We start from the raw sequence: 24,493 nt of genomic DNA, 5'->3' as shown, positions 1-24,493 counted from the left end.
AACAACACCATGTCTACAGTAAAGAACACCATGTCTACAGTAAAGAACACCATGTCTACAGTAAAGAACACCATGTCTACAGTAAAGAACACCATGTCTACAGTAAAGAACACCATGTCTACAGTAAAGAACACCATGTCTACAGTAAAGACCACCATGTCTACAGTAAAGAACACCATGTCTACAGTAAAGAACACCATGCCTACAGTAAAGAACACCATGTCTACAGTAAAGAACACCATGCCTACAGTAAAGAACACCATGTCTACAGTAAAGAACACACCATGAACACCTCAGTAAAGAACACCAACACCATGTCTACAGTAAAGAACACCATGTCTACAGTAAAGAACACCATGCCTACAGTATAGAACACCATGCCTTCAGTAAAGAACACGATGCCTTCAGTAAAGAACACCATGTCTACAGTATAGAACACCATGTCTACAGTAAAGAACACCATGTCTACAGTAAATAACACCATGTCTACAGTAAAGAACACCATGTCTACAGTAAAGAACACCATGTCTACAGTAAAGAACACCATGTCTACAGTAAAGAACACCATGCCTTCAGTAAAGAACACCATGCCTACAGTAAAGAACACCATGCCTACAGTAAAGAACACCATGTCTACAGTAAAGAACACCATGCCTACAGTATAGAACACCATTTCTACAGTAAAGAACACCATGTCTACAGTAAAGAACACGATGCCTACAGTAAAGAACACCATGTCTACAGTAAAGAACACCATGTCTACAGTATAGAACACCATGCCTACTGTAAAGAACACCATGTCTACAGTAAAGAACACGATGGCTACAGTAAAGAACACGATGCCTTCAGTATAGAACACCATGCCTACAGTAAAGAACACTATGCCTACAGTAAAGAACACCATGTCTACAGTAACGAACACCATGTCTACAGTAAAGAACACATGTAAAGAACACCATGTCTACAGTAAAGAACACCATGCCTACAGTAAAGAACAGTAAAGAACACCATGCCTACAGTAAAGAACACCATGTCTACAGTAAAGAACACCATGCCTACAGTAAAGAAAAGAACACCATGCCTACAGTAAAGAACACCATGTCTACAGTAAAGAACACCATGTCTACAGTAAAGAACACCATGCCTACAGTAAAGAACACCATGCCTCAGTAAAGAACACCATGCCTACAGTAAAGAACACCATGTCAGTAAAGAACACATGCCTTCAGTAAAGAACACCATGCCTACAGTAAAGAACAACACAGTAAAGAACACCATGCCTACAGTAAAGAACACCATGCCTACAGTAAAGAACACCATGTCTACAGTAAAGAACACGATGCCATCAGTAAAGAACACGATGCCTACAGTATAGAACACCATGTCTACAGTAAAGAACACCATGTCTACAGTAAAGAACACCATGTCTACAGTAAAGAACACTATGCCTACAGTAAAGAACACCATGTCTACAGTAAAGAACACCATGTCTACAGTAAAGAACACCATGTCTACAGTAAAGAACACCATGTCTACAGTAAAGAACACCATGTCTACAGTAAAGAACACCATGTCTACAGTAAAGAACACCATGCCTTCAGTAAATAACACCATGTCTACAGTAAAGAACACCATGTCTACAGTAAAGAACACCATGTCTACAGTAAAGAACAGAACAGTAAAGAACACATGAACACCATGCCTACAGTAAAGAACACCATGCCTACAGTAAAGAACACCATGTCTACAGTAAAGAACACCATGTCTACAGTAAAGAACACCATGCCTACAGTAAAGAACACCATGTCTACAGTAAAGAACACCATGCCTCTAGAACAGCCTTCAGTAAAGAACACCATGCCTTCAGTAAAGAACACCATGCCTTCAGTAAAGAACACCATGCCTACAGTAAAGAACACCATGCCTACAGTAAAGAACACCAACAGTAAAGAACACCATGTCTACAGTAAAGAACACGATGTCTTCATTAAAGAACACCATGTCTACAGTAAAGAACACCATGCCTACAGTAAAGAACACATGCCTACAGTAAAGAACACATGCCTTCAGTAAGAACACCATGTCTACAGTAAAGAACCATGCCTACAGTAAAGAACACCACGCCTACAGTAAAGAACACCATGCCTTCAGTAAAGAACACCATGTCTACAGTAAAGAACACATGTCTACATGAACACCATGTCTACAGTAAAGAACACCATGCCTACAGTAAAGAACACCATGTCTACAGTAAAGAACACCATGTCTACAGTAAAGAACACCATGTCTACAGTAAAGAACACCATGTCTACAGTAAAGAACACAGTATGCATGTCTACAGTAAAGAACACCATGTCTACAGTAAAGAACACCATGCCTACAGTAAAGAACACCATGCCTTCAGTAAAGAACACCATGTCTACAGTAAAGAACAACATGCCTACAGTAAAGAACACTATGCCTACAGTAAAGAACACGATGCCTTCAGTATAGAACACCATGTCTACAGTAAAGAACACGATGCCTACAGTAAAGAACCATGCCTACAGTAAAGAACACCATGCCTTCAGTAAAGAACACCATGTCTACAGTAAAGAACCACATGTCTACAGTAAAGAACACCATGTCTACAGTAAAGAACACCATGCCTTCAGTAAATAACACCATGTCTACAGTAAAGAACACCATGTCTACAGTAAAGAACACCATGTCTACAGTAAAGAACACCATGTCTACAGTAAAGAACACCATGTCTACAGTAAAGAACACCATGTCTACAGTAAAGAACACCATGTCTACAGTAAAGAACACCATGTCTACAGTAAGAACACCATGCCTACAGTAAAGAACACCATGCCTACAGTATAGAACACCATGCCTACAGTAAAGAACACCATGTCTACAGTAAAGAACACCATGTCTACAGTAAAGAACACCATGTCTACAGTATAGAACACCATGTCTACAGTAAAGAACACCATGTCTACAGTAAAGAACACCATGTCTACAGTAAAGAACACCATGCCTACAGTATAGAACACCATGTCTACAGTAAAGAACACATGCCTTCAGTAAAAAACACCATGTCTACAGTAAAGAACACCATGCCTTCAGTAAAGAACACCATGTCTACAGTAAAGAACACCATGTCTACAGTAAAGAACACCATGCCTACAGTAAAGAACACCATGTCTACAGTAAAGAACACCATGCCTACAGTAAAGAACACCATGCCTACAGTAAAGAACACCATGCCTACAGTAAAGAACACCATGTCTACAGTAAAGAACACCATGTCTACAGTAAAGAACACCATGCCTACAGTAAAGAACACCATGCCTTCAGTAAAGAACACCACGCCTACAGTAAAGAACACCATGCCTACAGTAAAGAACACCATGCCTTCAGTAAAGAACACCATGCCTACAGTAAAGAACACCATGCCTACAGTAAAGAACACCATGCCTACAGTAAAGAACACCATGCCTACAGTAAAGAACACCATGTCTACAGTAAAGAACACCATGTTCAGTAAAGAACACAGTAAAGAACACCATGTCTACAGTAAAGAACACCATGTCTACAGTAAAGAACACCATGTCTACAGTAAAGAACACCATGTCTACAGTAAAGAACACCATGCCTACAGTAAAGAACACCATGTCTACAGTAAAGAACACCATGCCTACAGTAAAGAACACCACCATGTCAGTACAGTAAAGAACACCATGCCTACAGTAAAGAACACCATGTCTACAGTAAAGAACACCATGTCTACAGTAAAGAACACCATGCCTTCAGTAAAGAACACCACGCCTACAGTAAAGAACACCATGCCTACAGTAAAGAACACCATGTCTACAGTAAAGAACACCATGTCTACAGTAAAGAACACCATGCCTACAGTAAAGAACACCATGTCTACAGTAAAGAACACCACCATGCCTACAGTAAAGAACACCATGCCTACAGTAAAGAACACCATGTCTACAGTAAAGAACACCATGCCTACAGTAAAGAACACATGCCTACAGTAAAGAACACCCTACAGTATAGAACACCATGTCTACAGTAAAGAACACCATGTCTACAGTAAAGAACACCATGTCTACAGTAAAGAACACCATGCCTTCAGTAAAGAACACCATGTCTACAGTAAAGAACACCATGTCTACAGTAAAGAACACCATGTCTACAGTAAAGAACACCATGCCTACAGTAAAGAACACCATGTCTACAGTAAAGAACACCATGTCTACAGTAAAGACCACCATGTCTACAGTAAAGAACACCATGTCTACAGTAAAGAACACCATGTCTACAGTAAAGAACACCATGTCTACAGTAAAGAACACCATGCCTACAGTAAAGAACACCATGTCTACAGTAAAGAACACATGCCTACAGTAAAGAACACCATGTCTACAGTAAAGAACACCATGCCTACAGTAAAGAACACCATGCCTACAGTAAAGAACATGCCTACAGTAAAGAACACCATGTCTACAGTAAAGAACACCATGTCTACAGTAAAGAACACCATGCCTCAGTAAAGAACACCATGTCTACAGTAAAGAACACCATGCCTACAGTAAAGAACACCATGTCTACAGTAAAGAACACCATGCCTTCAGTAAAGAACACGATGCCTTCAGTATAGAACACCATGCCTACAGTAAAGAACACATGCCTACAGTAAAGAACACCATGTCTACAGTAAAGAACACCATGTCTACAGTAAAGAACACATGCCTTCAGTAAAGAACACCATGTCTACAGTAAAGAACACCATGCCTACAGTAAAGAACACCATGCCTACAGTAAAGAACACCATGCCTTCAGTAAAGAACACCATGTCTACAGTAAAGAACACCATGTCTACAGTAAAGAACACCATGCCTACAGTAAAGAACACCATGCCTACAGTAAAGAACACCATGTCTACAGTAAAGAACACAATGTCTACAGTAAAGAACACCATGTCTACAGTAAAGAACACCATGCCTTCAGTAAAGAACACCATGTCTACAGTAAAGAACACCATGTCTACAGTAAAGAACACCATGTCTACAGTAAAGAACACCATGTCTACAGTAAAGAACACCATGTCTACAGTAAAGAACACCATGCCTACAGTAAAGAACACCATGTCTTCAGTAAAGAACACCATGTCTACAGTAAAGAACACATGCCTACAGTAAGAACACCATGCCTACAGTAAAGAACACCATGCCTTCAGTAAAGAACACCATGTCTACAGTAAAGAACACCATGCCTACAGTAAAGAACACCATACAGTAAAGAACACCATGCCTTCAGTAAAGAACACCATGTCTACAGTAAAGAACACCATGTCTACAGTAAAGAACACCATGTCTACAGTAAAGAACACCATGCCTACAGTAAAGAACACCATGTCTACAGTAAAGAACACCATGTCTACAGTAAAGAACACCATGTCTACAGTAAAGAACACCATGCCTACAGTAAAGAACACCATGTCTACAGTAAAGAACACCATGTCTACAGTATAGAACACCATGTCTACAGTAAAGAACACCATGTCTACAGTAAAGAACACCATGTCTACAGTAAAGAACACCATGCCTTCAGTAAAGAACACCATGTCTACAGTATAGAACACCATGTCTACAGTAAAGAACACCATGCCTACAGTAAAGAACACCATGTCTACAGTAAAGAACACCATGTCTACAGTATAGAACACCATGTCAGTAAAGAACACCATGTCTACAGTAAAGAACACCATGTCTACAGTAAAGAACACCATGTCTACAGTAAAGAACACCATGTCTACAGTAAAGAACACCATGTCTACAGTAAAGAACACCATGCCTACAGTAAAGAACACAGTCAGTAAAGAACACCACCAGTAAAGAACACCATGCCTACAGTAAAGAACACCATGCCTACAGTAAAGAACACCATGCCTACAGTAAAGAACACCATGTCTACAGTAAAGAACACCATGATGCCTACAGTAAAGAACACCATGCCTACAGTAAAGAACACCATGTCTACAGTAAAGAACTACAGTAAAGAACACCATGCCTCAGTATAGAACACCATGTCTACAGTAAAGAACACCATGTCTACAGTAAAGAACACCATGTCTACAGTAAAGAACACCATGTCTACAGTAAAGAAACACCATGTCTACAGTAAAGAACACCATGCCTACAGTAAAGAACACCATGCCTACAGTAAAGAACACCATGCCTACAGTAAAGAACACCATGCCTACAGTAAAGAACACCATGTCTACAGTAAAGAACACCATGTCTACAGTAAAGAACACCATGTCTACAGTAAAGAACACCATGTCTACAGTAAAGAACACAGTACAGTAAAGAACACCAACAGTAAGAACACCATGTCTACAGTAAAGAACACCATGTCTACAGTAAAGAACAGTAAAGAACCATGCCTTCAGTAAAGAACACCATGCCTACAGTAAAGAACACCATGCCTACAGTAAAGAACACCATGCCTACAGTAAAGAACACCATGTCTACAGTAAAGAACACCATGTCTACAGTAAAGAACATGCCTTCAGTAAAGAACACACTACAGTAAAGAACACCATGTCTACAGTAAAGAACACCATGCCTTCAGTAAATAACACCATGCCTTCAGTATAGAACACCATGTCTACAGTAAAGAACACCATGTCTACAGTAAAGAACACCATGTCTACAGTAAAGAACACCATGCCTACAGTAAAGAACACCATGTCTACAGTAAAGAACACCATGTCTACAGTAAAGAACACCATGTCTACAGTAAAGAACACCATGTCTACAGTAAAGAACACCATGTCTACAGTAAAGAACACCATGTCTACAGTAAAGAACACCATGTCTACAGTAAAGAACACCATGTCTACAGTAAAGAACACCATGTCTACAGTAAAGAACACCATGCCTACAGTAAAGAACACCATGTCTACAGTAAAGAACACCATGCCTACAGTAAAGAACACCATGTCTACAGTAAAGAACACCATGCCTTCAGTAAAGAACACCATGACTTCAGTATAGAACACCATGCCTACAGTAAAGAACCTATGCCTACAGTAAAGAACACCATGTCTACAGTAAAGAACACCATGTCTACAGTAAAGAACACCATGCCTTCAGTAAAGAACACCATGTCTACAGTAAAGAACACCATGCCTACAGTATAGAACACCATGCCTTCAGTAAAGAACACCATGCCTTCAGTGATGCCTTCAGTAAAGAACACCATGCCTACAGTAAAGAACACATGCCTACAGTAAAGAACACCATGTCTACAGTAAAGAACACCATGTCTACAGTAAAGAACACCATGTCTACAGTAAAGAACACCATGCCTACAGTAAAGAACACCATGCCTACAGTAAAGAACACCATGCCTACAGTAAAGAACACCATGTCTACAGTAAAGAACACCATGTCTACAGTAAAGAACACCATGCCTACAGTAAAGAACACCATGCCTACAGTAAAGAACACCATGTCTACAGTAAAGAACACATGTCTACAGTAAAGAACACCATGTCTACAGTAAAGAACACCATGCCTTCAGTAAAGAACACCATGTCTACAGTAAAGAACCATGTCTACAGTAAAGAACACCATGTCTACAGTAAAGAACACCATGTCTACAGTAAAGAACACCATGCCTACAGTAAAGAACACATGTCACAGTAAAGAACACCATGTCTACAGTAAAGAACACCATGCCTACAGTAAAGAACACCATGCCTCAGTAAAGAACACCATGTCTACAGTAAAGAACACATGCCTACAGTAAAGAACACCATGCCTACAGTAAAGAACACATGTCTACAGTAAAGAACACCATGTCTACAGTAAAGAACACCATGCCTACAGTAAAGAACACCATGTCTACAGTAAAGAACACCATGTCTACAGTAAAGAACACCATGTCTACAGTAAAGAACACCATGCTACAGTAAAGAACACCATGCCTACAGTAAAGAACACCATGTAAAGAACACCAGTAAAGAACACCATGTCTACAGTAAAGAACACCATGTCTACAGTAAAGAACACCATGCCTTCAGTAAAGAACACCATGCCTACAGTAAAGAACACCATGCCTACAGTAAAGAACACCATGTCTACAGTAAAGAACACCATGTCTACAGTAAAGAACACCATGCCTACAGTAAAGAACACCATGTCTACAGTAAAGAACACCATGCCTACAGTAAAGAACACCATGCCTACAGTAAAGAACACCATGCCTTCAGTAAAGAACACCATGTCTACAGTAAAGAACACCATGCCTACAGTAAAGAACACCATGCCTACAGTAAAGAACACCATGCCTACAGTAAAGAACACCATGTCTACAGTAAAGAACACCATGTCTACAGTAAAGAACACCATGTCTACAGTAAAGAACACCATGTCTACAGTAAAGAACACCATGCCTACAGTAAAGAACACCATGTCAGTAAAGAACACAGTAAAGAACACCATGCCTACAGTAAAGAACACCATGTCTACAGTAAAGAACACCATGCCTACAGTAAAGAACACCATGTCTACAGTAAAGAACACCATGCCTTCAGTAAAGAACACATGCCCATGAACACCATGTCTACAGTAAAGAACACCATGCCTACAGTAAAGAACACCATGTCTACAGTAAAGAACACCATGTCTACAGTAAAGAACACCATGTCTACAGTAAAGAACACCATGTCTACAGTAAAGAACACCACTACAGTATGAACACCATGTCTACAGTAAAGAACAACACCATGTCTACAGTAAAGAACACCATGTCTACAGTAAAGAACACCATGCCTACAGTAAAGAACACCATGTCTACAGTAAAGAACACCACAGTAAAGAACACCATGCCTACAGTAAAGAACACCATGTCTACAGTAAAGAACACCATGTCTACAGTAAAGAACACCATGTCTACAGTAAAGAACACCATGTCTACAGTAAAGAACACCATGCCTACAGTAAAGAACACCATGCCTACAGTAAAGAACACCATGCCTACAGTAAAGAACACCATGCCTACAGTAAAGAACACCATGCCTACAGTAAAGAACACCATGCCTACAGTAAAGAACACCATGTCTACAGTAAAGAACACCATGTCTACAGTAAAGAACACCATGCCTCAAAGAACACCATGTCTACAGTAAAGAACACCATGTCTACAGTAAAGAACACCATGTCTACAGTAAAGAACACCATGTCTACAGTAAAGAACACCATGTCTACAGTAAAGAACACCATGCCTACAGTAAAGAACACCATGTCTACAGTAAAGAACACCATGTCTACAGTAAAGAACACCATGCCTACAGTAAAGAACACCATGTCTACAGTAAAGAACACCATGCCTACAGTAAAGAACACCATGTCTACAGTAAAGAACACCATGTCTACAGTAAAGAACACCATGTCTACAGTAAAGAACACCATGCCTTCAGTAAATAACACCATGATGCCTTCAGTAAAGAACACCATGTCTACAGTAAAGAACACCATGCCTACAGTAAAGAACACCATGTCTACAGTAAAGAACACCATGTCTACAGTAAAGAACACCATGTTCAGTAAAGAACACCATGTCTACAGTAAAGAACACCATGCTACAGTAAAGAACACCATGTCAGTAAAGAACACCATGCCTCAGTAAAGAACACCATGCCTACAAAGAACACCACACCATGCCTACAGTAAAGAACACCATGTCTACAGTAAAGAACACCATGTCTACAGTAAAGAACACCATGCCTACAGTAAAGAACACCATGTCTACAGTAAAGAACACCATGCCTACAGTAAAGAACACCATGCCTACAGTAAAGAACACCATGCCTTCAGTAAAGAACACCATGTCTACAGTAAAGAACACCATGCCTACAGTAAAGAACACCATGCCTACAGTAAAGAACACCATGCCTTCAGTAAAGAACACCATGTCTACCATGTCTACAGTAAAGAACACCATGTCTACAGTAAAGAACACCATGCCTACAGTAAAGAACACCATGTCTACAGTAAAGAACACCATGTCTACAGTAAAGAACACCATGTCTACAAAGAACACCATGTCTACAGTAAAGAACACCATGTCTACAGTAAAGAACACCATGTCTACAGTAAAGAACACCATGCCTACAGTAAAGAACACCATGCCTACAGTAAAGAACACCATGTCTACAGTAAAGAACACCATGCCTACAGTAAAGAACACATGTAAAGAACACCATGTCTACAGTAAAGAACACCATGCCTACAGTAAAGAACACCATGCCTACAGTAAAGAACACCATGCCTACAGTATAGAACACCATGTCTACAGTAAAGAACACCATGTCTACAGTAAAGAACACCATGTCTACAGTAAAGAACACCATGCCTTCAGTAAAGAACACCATGTCTACAGTAAAGAACACCATGTCTACAGTAAAGAACAAAGTAAAGAACACCATGCCTACAGTAAAGAACACCATGTCTACAGTAAAGAACACCATGTCTACAGTAAAGAACACCATGTCTACAGTAAAGAACACCATGTCTACAGTAAAGAACACCATGTCTACAGTAAAGAACACCATGCCTACAGTAAAGAACAACACAGTATGAACACCATGCCTACAGTAAAGAACACCATGTCTACAGTAAAGAACACCATGTCTACAGTAAAGAACACCATGTCACAGTATAGAACACCATGTCTACAGTAAAGAACACCATGCCTACAGTAAAGAACACCATGCCTACAGTAAAGAACACCAGTGAACACCATGTCTACAGTAAAGAACACCATGCCTACAGTAAAGAACACCATGCCTTCAGTAAAGAACACCATGCCTACAGTAAAGAACACCATGTCTACAGTAAAGAACACATGCCCAGTAAAGAACACCATGCCTACAGTAAAGAACACCATGTCTACAGTAAAGATGCCTTCAGTAAAGAACACCATGCCTCAGTAAAGAACACCATGTCTACAGTAAAGAACACCATGCCTACAGTAAAAAGAACACCATGTCTACATGTCTACAGTAAAGAACACCATGTCTACAGTAAAGAACACCATGTCTACAGTAAAGAACAATGTCTACAGTATAGAACACCATGCCTACAGTCTACAGTAAAGAACACCATGCCTGAACACCATGCCTACAGTAAAGAACACCATGTCTACAGTAAAGAACACCATGTCTACAGTAAAGAACACCATGCCTACAGTAAAGAACACCATGTCTACAGTAAAGAACAGATGGCTACAGTAAAGAACACCATGCCTACAGTAAAGAACACCATGTCTACAGTAAAGAACACCATGTCTACAGTAAAGAACACCACGCCTACAAAAGAACACCATGCCTTCAGTAAAGAACACCACTACATAAAGAACACCATGCCTACAGTAAAGAACACCATGCCTCAGTAAAGAACACCATGCCTACAGTAAAGAACAACAGTAAAGAACACATGCCTACAGTAAAGAACACCATGTCTACAGTAAAGAACAACAGTAAAGAACCATGCCTTCAGTAAAGAACACCATGTCTACAGTAAAGAACACCATGTCTACAGTAAAGAACACATGTCTACAGTAAAGAACACCATGCCTTCAGTAAATAACACCACGTCTACAGTAAAGAACACCATGTCTACAGTAAAGAACACCATGTCTACAGTATAGAACACCATGTCTACAGTAAAGAACACCATGTCTACAGTAAAGAACACCATGTCTACAGTAAAGAACACCATGTCTACAGTAAAGAACACCATGTCTACAGTAAAGAACACCATGTCTACAGTAAAGAACACCATGCCTACAGTATAGAACACCATGTCTACAGTAAAGAACACATTGCCTTCAGTAAAAAACACCATGTCTACAGTAAAGAACACCATGCCTTCAGTATAAAACACCATGCCTACAGTGCTATGCCTACAGTAAAGAACACCATGTCTACAGTAAAGAACACCATGTCTACAGTGATGCCTACAGTAAAGAACACCATGTCTACAGTAAAGAACACCATGCCTACAGTAAAGAACACCATGCCTTCAGTAAAGAACACCATGCCTTCAGTAAAGAACACCATGCCTACAGTAAAGAACACCATGCCTACAGTCTACAGTAAAGAACACCATGTCTACAGTAAAGAACACCATGTCTACAGTAAAGAACACGATGCCTTCAGTAAAGAACACCATGTCTACAGTAAAGAACACCATGCCTACAGTAAAGAACACCATGCCTACAGTAAAGAACACGATGTCAAAGAACAATGTCTACAGTAAAGAACACCATGCCTACAGTAAAGAACACCATGCCTACAGTAAAGAACACCATGTTCAGTAAAGAACACCATGTCTACAGTAAGAACACCATGTCTACAGTAAAGAACACCATGTCTACAGTAAAGAACACCATGCCTACAGTAAAGAACACCATGTCTACAGTAAAGAACACCATGTCTACAGTAAAGAACACCATGTCTACAGTAAAGAATGTCTACAGTATAGAACACCATGTCTACAGTAAAGAACACCATGTCTACAGTAAAGAACACCATGTCTACAGTAAAGAACACCATGCCTACAGTAAAGAACACCATGTCTACATGAACACATGATCTACAGTAAAGAACACCATGCCTACAGTATAGAACACCATGTCTACAGTAAAGAACACCATGTCTACAGTAAAGAACACCATGCCTACAGTAAAGAACACCATGCCTACAGTAAAGAACACCATGCCTACAGTAAAGAACACCATGTCTACAGTAAAGAACACCATGCCTACAGTAAAGAACACCATGCCTACAGTAAAGAACACCATGTCTACAGTAAAGAACACCATGTCTACAGTAAAGAACACCATGCCTACAGTAAAGAACACGACAGTATAGAACACCATGTCTACAGTAAAGAACACCATGTCTACAGTAAAGAACACCATGTCTACAGTAAAGAACACCATGCCTACAGTAAAGAACACCATGTCTACAGTAAAGAACACCATGTCTACAGTAAAGAACACCATGTCTACAGTAAAGAACACCATGTCTACAGTAAAGAACACCATGCCTACAGTAAAGAACACCATGTCTACAGTAAAGAACACCATGTCTACAGTAAAGAACACCATGTCTACAGTAAAGAACCATGTCTACAGTAAAGAACACCATGCCTACAGTAAAGAACACCATGTCCATGAACACCATGCCTACAGTAAAGAACACCATGTCTACAGTAAAGAACACCATGTCTACAGTAAAGAACACCATGCCTACAGTAAAGAACACCACTACAGTAAAGAACACCATGTCTACAGTAAAGAACACCATGTCTACAGTAAAGAAACACCATGTCTACAGTAAAGAACACCATGTCTACAGTAAAGAACACCATGTCTACAGTAAAGAACACCACAGTAAAGAACACCATGTCTACAGTAAGAACACCACACCATGTCTACAGTAAAGAACACCATGTCTACAGTAAAGAACACCATGTCTACAGTAAAGAACACCATGCCTTCAGTAAAGAACACCATGTCTACAGTAAAGAACACCATGCCTACAGTAAAGAACACCATGCCTACAGTAAAGAACACCATGCCTACAGTATAGAACACCATGTCTACAGTAAAGAACACCATGCCTACAGTAAAGAACACCATGCCTACAGTAAAGAACACCATGCCTTCAGTAAAGAACACCATGTCTACAGTAAAGAACACCATGTCTACAGTAAAGAACATGATGCCTTCAGTAAAGAACACCATGTCTACAGTAAAGAACACCACTACAGTAAAGAACACCATGTCTACAGTAAAGAACACCATACAGTAAAGAACACCATGCCTACAGTAAAGAACACCATGTCTACAGTAAAGAACACCATGTCTACAGTAAAGAACACCATGCCTACAGTAAAGAACACCATGTCTACAGTAAAGAACACCATGTCTACAGTAAAGAACACCATGCCTACAGTAAAGAACACCATGTCTACAGTATAGAACACCATGTCTACAGTAAAGAACACCATGTCTACAGTAAAGAACACCATGTCTACAGTAAAGAACACCATGTCTACAGTAAAGAACACCATGCCTACAGTATAGAACACCATGTCTACAGTAAAGAACACCATGTCTACAGTAAAGAACACCATGTCTACAGTAAAGAACACCATGTCTACAGTAAAGAACACCATGTCTACAGTAAAGAACACCATGTCTACAGTAAAGAACACCATGTCTACAGTAAAGAACACCATGTCTACAGTAAAGAACACCATGCCTACAGTAAAGAACACCATGTCTACAGTAAAGAACACCATGCCTACAGTAAAGAACACCAACAGTAAAGAACACCATGTCTACAGTAAAGAACACCATGCCTACAGTAAAGAACACCATGTCTACAGTAAAGAACACCATGTCTACAGTAAAGAACACCATGTCTACAGTAAAGAACACCATGTCTACAGTAAAGAACACCATGTCTACAGTAAAGAACACCATGTCTACCAGTAAAGAACACCATGTCTACAGTAAAGAACACCATGTCTACAGTAAAGAACACCATGTCTACAGTAAAGAACACCATGCCTACAGTAAAGAACACCATGCCTTCAGTAAAGAACAAGAACACCATGTCTACAGTAAAGAACAATGCCTTCAGTAAAGAACACCATGCCTACAGTAAAGAACACCATGTCTACAGTAAAGAACACCATGCCTACAGTAAAGAACACCATGTCTACAGTAAAGAACACCATGTCTACAGTAAAGAACACCAGTAAAGAACACCATGCCTACAGTAAAGAACACCATGTCTACAGTAAAGAACACCATGCCTACAGAACACTATGTCTACAGTAAAGAACACCATGTCTACAGTAAAGAACACCATGTCTACAGTAAATAGAACACCATGTCTACAGTAAAGAACACCATGCCTACAGTAAAGAACACCATGTCTACAGTAAAGAAAGAACACCATGTCTACAGTAAAGAACACCATGTCTACAGTAAAGAACACCATGCATGTCTACAGTAAAGAACACCATGTCTACAGTAAAGAACACCATGTCTACAGTAAAGAACACCATGTCTACAGTAAAGAACACCATGTCTACAGTAAATAACACCAGTAAAGAACACCATGTCTACAGTAAAGAACACCATGTCTACAGTAAAGTATGCCTACAGTAAAGAACACCATGTCTACAGTAAAGAACACGATGCCTTCATGAACACAATGACTTCTAGAACACCATGCCTACAGTAAAGAACACCATGTCTACAGTAAAGAACACCATGTCTACAGTAAAGAACACCATGTCTACAGTAAAGAACACCATGCCTTCAGTAAAGAACACCATGTCTACAGTAAAGAACACCATGCCTACAGTAAGAACACCATGTCTACAGTAAAGAACACCATGCCTTCAGTAAATAACACCATGTCTACAGTATAGAACACCATGTCTACAGTAAAGAACACCATGTCTACAGTAAAGAACACCATGTCTACAGTAAAGAACACCATGCCTTCAGTAAAGAACACCATGTCTACAGTAAAGAACACCATGTCTACAGTAAAGAACACCATGCCTACAGTAAAGAACACCATGTCTACAGTAAAGAACACCATGCCTACAGTAAAGAACACCATGTCTACAGTAAAGAACACCATGCCTACAGTAAAGAACACCATGTCTACAGTAAAGAAACATGTCTACATGTGCCTACAGTAAAGAACACCATGTCTACAGTAAAGAACACCATGTCTACAGTAAAGAACACCATGTCTACAGTAAAGAACACCATGTCTACAGTAAAGAACACCATGTCTACAGTAAAGAACACCATGTCTACAGTAAAGAACACTATGCCTACAGTAAAGAACACCATGTCTACAGTAAAGAACACCATGTCTACAGTAAAGAACACGATGCCTTCAGTAAAGAACACCATGTCTACAGTAAAGAACACCATGCCTACAGTAAAGAACACGATGCCTTCAGTATAGAACACCATGTCTACAGTAAAGAACACGATGCCTACAGTAAAGAACACCACGCCTACAGTAAAGAACACCATGCCTTCAGTAAAGAACACCATGTCTACAGTAAGGAACACAATGTCTACAGTAAAGAACACCATGTCTACAGTAAAGAACACGATGCCTTCAGTAAAGCCTCTCAGTAAAGAACACCATGTCTACAGTAAAGAACACCATGTCTACAGTAAAGAACACCATGTCTACAGTAAAGAACACGATGCCTACAGTATAGAACACCATGTCTACAGTAAAGAACACCATGTCTACAGTAAAGAACACCATGCCTACAGTATAGAACACCATGTCTACAGTATAGAACACCATGTCTACAGTAAAGAACACGATGCCTACAGTATAGAACACCATGTCTACAGTATAGTACACCATGTCTACAGTAAATAACACCATGTCTACAGTAAAGAACACCATGTCTACAGTATAGAACACCATGTCTACAGTAAAGAACACGATGCCTACAGTATAGAACACCATGTCTACAGTATAGAACACCATGTCTACAGTAAATAACACCATGTCTACAGTAAATAACACCATGTCTACAGTAAAGAACACCATGTCTCTAGAACACCATGTAAAGAACACCATGCCTTCAGTAAAGAACACCATGTCTACAGTAAAGAACACCATGCCTTCAGTAAAGAACACCATGTCTACAGTAAAGAACACCATGCCTACAGTAAAGAACACCATGTCTACAGTAAAGAACACCATGTCTACAGTAAAGAACACCATGCCTACAGTAAAGAACACCATGTCTACAGTAAAGAACACCATGTCTACAGTAAGAACACCATGTAAAGAACACCATGTCTACAGTAAAGAACACCATGTCTACAGTAAAGAACACCATGCCTACAGTAAGAACAATGTCTACAGTAAAGAACACCATGTCTACAGTAAAGAACACATGTCTACAGTAAAGAACACCATGTCTACAGTAAAGAACACCATGTCTACAGTAAAGAACACATGCCTTACAGTAAAGAACACCATGCCTTGTAAAGAACACATGCCTACAGTAAAGAACACCATGTCTACAGTAAAGAACACCATGCCTACAGTAAAGAACACCATGTCTACAGTAAAGAACACCATGCCTTCAGTAAAGAACACCATGTCTACAGTAAAGAACACCATGTCTACAGTAAAGAACACCATGTCTACAGTAAAGAACACCATGCCTTCAGTAAATAACACCATGTCTACAGTAAAGAACACCATGCCTACAGTATAGAACACCATGTCTACAGTAAAGAACACACTACAGTGAACACCCTACAGTAACAATGTCTACAGTAAAGAACACCATGTCTACAGTAAAGAACACCATGTCTACAGTAAATAACACCATGTCTACAGTAAAGAACACCATGTACAGTAAATAACACCATGTCTACAGTAAAGAACACCATGTCTACAGTAAAGAACACCATGTCTACAGTAAAGAACACCATGTCTCAGTAAAGAACACATGTCTTCAGTAAAGAACACCATGCCTACAGTAAAGAAGATGCCTACAGTAAAGAACACCATGTCTACAGTAAAGAACACCATGTCTACAGTAAAGAACACATGCCTTCAGTAAAGAACACCATGGATACAGTAAAGAACACCATGCCTACAGTAAAGAACACCATGCCTTCAGTAAAGAACACGATGTCTTCAGTAAAGAACATGCCTTCAAAGAACACCATGCCTACAGTAAAGAACACTATGCCTACAGTAAAGAACACCATGTCTACAGTAAAGAACACCATGTCTACAGTAAAGAACACCATGTTACAGTAAAGAACACCATGTCTACAGTAAAGAACACCATGCCTACAGTAAAGAACACTATGCCTACAGTAAAGAACACCATGCCTACAGTAAGAACACCATGTCTACAGTAAAGAACACATGCCTACAGTAAAGAACACCATGCCTACAGTAAAGAACACCATGCCTTCAGTAAAGAACACCATGTCTACAGTAAAGAACACCATGTCTACAGTAAAGAACACCATGTCTACAGTAAAGAACACCAGTGAACACCATGTCTACAGTAAAGAACACCATGTCTACATAAAGAACACCATGTCTACAGTAAAGAACACCATGCCTACAGTACATGTCTACAAAGAACACCATGTCTACAGTAAAGAACACCAACACCATGCCTACAGTAAAGAACACCATGTCTACAGTAAAGAACACCATGTCTCAGTACAGTAAAGAACACCATGCCAGTAAAGAACACCATGTCTACAGTAAAGAACACCATGTCTTCAGTAAAGAACACCATGTCTACAGTAAAGAACACCATGTCTACAGTAAAGAACACCATGCCTACAGTAAAGAACACCATGTCTACAGTAAAGAACACCATGTCTACAGTAAAGAACACCATGCCTACAGTAAACATGCCTTCAGTAAAGAACACCATGTCTACAGTAAAGAACACCAGTACAGTAAAGAACACCATGCCTACAGTAAAGAACACCATGTCTACAGTAAAGAACACCATGCCTACAGTAAAGAACACCATGCCTTCAGTAAAGAACAGGGATACACCATGCCTAAAGAACACCATGTCTACAGTAAAGAACACCATGCCTACAGTAAAGAACACCATGTTCTAAAGAACACCATGTAAAGAACACACCATGAATGAACACCATGTTCTACAGTAAAGAACACCATGTCTACAGTAAAACAGAACAAGAACAGTAAAGAACACCATGTCTTCTACAGTAAAGAACACCATGTCTACAGTAAAGAACACCATGCCTACAGTAAAGAACACCATGTCTACAGTAAAGAACACGATGCCTTCAGTAAAGAACACCATCACTTCAGTATAGAACACCAGCCTACAGTAAAGAACACCATGCCTACAGTAAAGAACACCATGTCTACAGTAAAGAACACCATGTGCCTAAAGAACACCATGTCTACAGTAAAGAACACCATGCCTACAGTAAAGAACACCATGCCTACAGTAAAGAACACCATGCCTACAGTAAAGAACACCATGTCTACAGTAAAGAACACCATGTCTACAGTAAAGAACACCATGACAGTCTAACAGTAAAGAACACCATGTCTACAGTAAAGAACACCATGTCTACAGTAAAGAACACCACCATGGTGTCATACAGTAAAGAACACCATGCCTACAGTAAAGAACACCATGCCTACAGTAAAGAACACCATGCCTACAGTAAAGAACACCATGTCTACAGTAAAGAACACCATGTTCTACAGTAAAGAACACCATGTCTACAGTAAAGAACACATGCCTCAGTAAAGAACACCATGTCTACAGTAAAGAACACCATGTCTACAGTAAAGAACACACTGCATGTCTACAGTAAAGAACACCATGCCTACAGAAAAGAACACGATGTCAGTTAGAACACCATGCCTACAGTAAAGAACACCATGCCTAAACAGTAAAGAACATGTCTACAGTAAAGAACACCATGTCTACAGTAAAGAACAGATGTTCAGTAAAGAACACCATGTCTACAGTAAAGAACACCATGACAGTAAAGAACACCATGCCTACAGTAAAGAACACGATGCCTTCAGTAAAGAACACCATGTCTACAGTAAAGAACACGATGCCTACAGTAAAGAACATGCCTACAGTAAAGAACACATGTCAGTAAAAGAACAGGAACACAATGTCTCAGTAAAGAACAGTAAAGAACAGATGCCTTCAGTAAAGAACACCATGTCTACAGTAAAGAACACCATGTCTACAGTAAAGAACACCATGTCTACAGTAAAGAACACCATGTCTACAGTAAAGAACACGATGACAGTATAGAACACCATGTCTACAGTAAAGAACACCATGTCTACAGTAAAGAACACCATGCCTAAAGTATAGAACACCATGTCTACAGTAAAGAACACCAGTCTACAGTAAAGAACAGATGCCTACAGTATAGAACACCATGTCTACAGTATAGTACACCATGTTACAGTAAAAACACCATGTCTACAGTAAAGAACACCATGTCTACAGTATAGAACACCATGTCTACAGTAAAGAACACCATGCCTACAGTAAGAACACCATGTCTACAGTATAGAACACCATGTCTACAGTAAAGAACACCATGTCTACAGTAAATAACACATGTCTACAGTAAAGAACACCATGTCTACAGTAAAGAACACCATGTCTACAGTAAAGAACACCATGCCTTCAGTAAAGAACACCATATACAGAAAGAACACCATGCCTACAGTAAAGAACACCATGTCTACAGTAAAACACCATGCCTACAGTATAGAACACCATGTCTACAGTAAAGAACACCATGTAAACAGTAAAGAACACGATAAACAGTAAAGAACAGTAAAGAACACCATGTCTACAGTAAAGAACACCATGTCTAAACAGTATAGAACACCATGCCTACTGGAGAGAGTTCTAAACACTAGAAAGAGAGAGAGAGCGAGAGAGAGAAAGGGAGAGAGAGAGTTCTAAACAGTAGAAAGAGAGAGAGAGCGAGAGAGAAGAAAGGGAGAGAGAGAGTTCTAAACAGTAGAAAGGGAGAGAGAGAAAGGGAGAGAGAGAGAGAAAGGGAGAGAGAGTTCTAAACAACAGAGAGAGAGAGAGATAAAGGGAGAGAGAGTTCTATACAATAGAAAGAGAGAGAGTGAAAGGGAGAGAGAGAAAGGGAGAGAGGGTTCTATACAATAGAAAGAGAGAGAGAGAGAGAGAGAGAGAAAGGCAGAGAGAGTTCTAAACAATAGAGAGAGAGAACGGGAGAGAGAGAGTTCTAAACAATAGAAAGAGAGAGAGAGAAAGGGAGAGAGTTCTAAACAGTAGAAAGAGAGAGAGAGAAAGGCAGAGAGAAATAGAGAGAAATGGAGAGAGTTCATTAAACAGTAGAAAGAGAGAGAGAGAAAGGGAGAGAGAGTTCTAAACAATAGAAAGGGAGAGAGAGAGTTCTAAACAGTAGAAAGAGAGAGAGAGATAGGGAGAGAGAGAGTTCTAAACAATAGAAAGAGAGAGAGAGAGTTCTAAACAGTAGAAAGAGAGAGAGAGAAAGGCAGAGAGAGAGAGAGAAATGGAGAAAGTTCTAAAACAGTAGAAAGAGAGAGAGAGAAAGGGAGGGAGACTTCTAAACAATAGAAAGGGAGAGAGAGAATTCTAAACAGTAGAAAGGGAGAGAGAGAGTTCTAAACAATAGAAAGAAAGAGAGAGAAAGGGAGAGAGAGAGTTCTAAACAGTAGAAAGAGCGAGAGAGCGAGAGACAGAAAGGGAGAGAGAGAGTTCTAAACAATAGAAAGAGAGAAAGAGCGAGAGAGAGTTCTAAACAGTAGAAAGAGAGGGAGAGCGAGAGAGAGAAAGGGAGAGAGAGTTCTAAACAGTAGAAAGGGAGAGAGTTCTAAACAGTAGAAAGAGAGAGAGAGAGAATTCTAAACAGTAGAAAGAGAGAGAGTGAAAGGTAGAGAGAGTTCTAAACATTTGAAAGAGAGAGAGAAAGGGAGAGAGAGTTCTAAACAGTAGAAAGAGAGAGAGAGAAAGGGAGAGAGAGTTCTAAACAGTAGAAAAGAGAGAGAGAAGGGAGAGAGAGAGTTCTAAACAATAGAAAAAGAGAGAGAGAGAGAGAGTTCTAAACAGTAGAAAGAGAGAGAGAGAAAGGGAGAGAGATAGTTCTAAACAGTAGAAAGAGAGAGAGAAAGAAAGGAGAGAGAGTTCTAAACAGTAGAAAGAGAGAGAGAAAGGAGAGAGAGAGTTCTAAACAGTAGAAAGAGAGAGAGACAAAGAGAAAGGGGAGAGAGAGTTCTAAACAGTAGAAAGAGAGAGAGAAAGGGAGAGAGAGAGTTCTAAACAGTAGAAAGAGAGAGAGACAAAGAGAAAGGGAGAGAGAGAGTTCTAAACAGTAGAAAGAGAGAGAGAGAAAGGGAGAGAGAGTTCTAAACAGTAGAAAGAGAGAGAGAGACAGGGAGAGAGAGAGTTCTAAACAATAGAAAGAGAGAGAGAGAGAGAGAGTACTAAACAGTAGAAAGAGAGAGAGAGAAAGGGAGAGAGATAGTTCTAAACAGTAGAAAGAGAGAGAGAAAGGGAGAGAGAGAGTTCTAAACAGTAGAAAGAGAGAGAGAGAAAGGGAGAGAGAGTTCTAAACAGTAGAAAGAGAGAGAGAGCGAGAGAGAGACAGGGAGAGAGATCTATAAACAGTAGAAAGTGAGAGAGAGAAAGGGAGAGAGAGAGTTCTAAACAGTAGAAAGAGAGAGAGACAAAGAGAAAGGGAGAGAGAGAGTTCTAAACAGTAGAAAGAGAGAGAGAAAGGGAGAGAGAGAGCTCTAAACAGTAGAAAGACAGAGAGAAAGGGAGAACGAGAGTTCTAAACAGTAGAAAGAGAGAGAGAAAGGGGGAGAGAGAGTTCTAAACAATAGAAAGGGAGAGCAGGAAAGGGGGAGAGATAGTTCTAAACAATAGAAAGAGAGAGAGAAATGGGGAGAGAGAGTTGTAAACAATAGAAAGAGAGAGAGAGAGTTCTAAACAATAGAAAGAGAGAGAGAGAGAAAGGGAGAGAGAGAGTTCTAAACAATAGAGAGAGGGAAAGAGGGAGAGACAGTTCTAAACAATAGAAAGAGAGAGAAAGGGAGAGAGAGAGTTCTAAACAGTAGAAAGAGAGAGGGTGAGAAAGGGAGAGAGTTCTAAACAGTAGAAAGAGAGAGATTGAGAGAAAGGGAGAGAGTTCTAAACAGTAGAGAGAGAAAGGGAGAGAGAGTTCTAAACAATAGAGAGAGAGAAAGGGAGAGAGAGTTCTAAACAGTAGAAAGAGAGAGAGAAAGAGAAAGGGAGAGAGTTCTAAACAGTAGAAAGAGAGAGAGAAAGAGAAAGAGAGAGTTATAAACAGTAGAAAGAGAGAGAAAGAGAGTTCTAAACAGTAGAAAGAGAGAGAGAGAAAGGTAGAGAGAGTTCTAAACTTTTGAAAGAGAGAGAGAAAGGGAGAGAGAGTTCTAAACAGTAGAAAGAGAGAGAGAGAAGGGAGAGAGAGAGTTCTAAACAGTAGAAAAGAGAGAGAGACAGGGAGAGAGAGAGTTCTAAACAATAGAAAAAGAGAGAGAGAGAGAGAGTACTAAACAGTAGAAAGAGAGAGAGAGAAAGGGAGAGAGATACTTCTAAACAGTAGAAAGAGAGAGAGAGCGAGAGAGAGAAAGGGAGAGAGATCTATAAACAGTAGAAAGTGAGAGAGAGAAAGGGAGAGAGAGAGTTCTAAACAGTAGAAAGAGAGAGAGCGAGAGAGAGAAAGGGAGAGAGAGTTCTAAACAGTAGAAAGAGAGGGAGAGAAAGGGAGAGAGAGAGTTCTAAACAGTAGAAAGAGAGAGAGAGAAAGGGAGAGAGAGAGTTCTAAACAGTAGAAAGAGAGAGAGAGAGAAAAAGAGAGAGAGTTCTAAACAGTAGAAAGAGAGGGAGGGAGAGAAAGGGAGAGAGTTCTAAACAGTAGAAAGAGAGGGAGAGAAAGGGAGAGAGAGAGTTCTAAACAGTAGAAAGAGAGAGAGAGCGAGAGAGAGAAAGGGAGAGAGAGTTCTAAACAGTAGAAAGAGAGATAGAGAAAGGGAGAGAGAGAGTTCTAAACAGTAGAAAGAGAGAGAGAGCGAGAGAGAGAGAAAGGGTGAGAGAGTTCTATAAACAGTAGAAAGAGAGAGAGAGAAAGGGAGAGAGAGAGTTCTAAACAGTAGAAAGAGAGAGAGAGCGAGAGAGAGAAAGGGAGAGAGAGTTCTAAACAGTAGAAAGAGAGAGAGACAGAATTCTAAACAGTAGAAAGAGAGAGAGAGAATTCTAAACAGTAGAAAGGGAGAGAGAGAGTTCTAAACAATAGAAAGAAAGAGAGAGAAAGGGAGAGAGAGAGTTCTAAACAGTAGAAAGAGCGAGAGAGCGAGAGACAGAAAGGGAGAGAGAGAGTTCTAAACAATAGAAAGAGAGAAAGAGCGAGAGAGAGTTCTAAACAGTAGAAAGAGAGGGAGAGCGAGAGAGAGAAAGGGACAGAGAGTTCTAAACAGTAGAAAGAGAGAGAGAGCGAGAGAGAGAAAGGGAGAGAGTTCTAAACAGTAGAAAGAGAGAGAGAGAGAATTCTAAACAGTAGAAAGAGAGAGAGTGAAAGGTAGAGAGAGTTCTAAACATTTGAAAGAGAGAGAGAAAGGGAGAGAGAGTTCTAAACAGTAGAAAGAGAGAGAGAGAAAGGGAGAGAGAGTTCTAAACAGTAGAAAGAGAGAGAGAGACAGGGAGAGAGAGAGTTCTAAACAATAGAAAGAGAGAGAGAGAGAGAGTACTAAACAGTAGAAAGAGAGAGAGAGAAAGGGAGAGAGATAGTTCTAAACAGTAGAAAGAGAGAGAGAAAGGGA

This window comes from Oncorhynchus nerka, linkage group LG23, assembly GCF_034236695.1.
Source record: "Oncorhynchus nerka isolate Pitt River linkage group LG23, Oner_Uvic_2.0, whole genome shotgun sequence".
Taxonomy (NCBI): Eukaryota; Metazoa; Chordata; class Actinopteri; order Salmoniformes; family Salmonidae; genus Oncorhynchus; species Oncorhynchus nerka.
Note: the sequence above shows the minus strand (reverse complement) of the source record.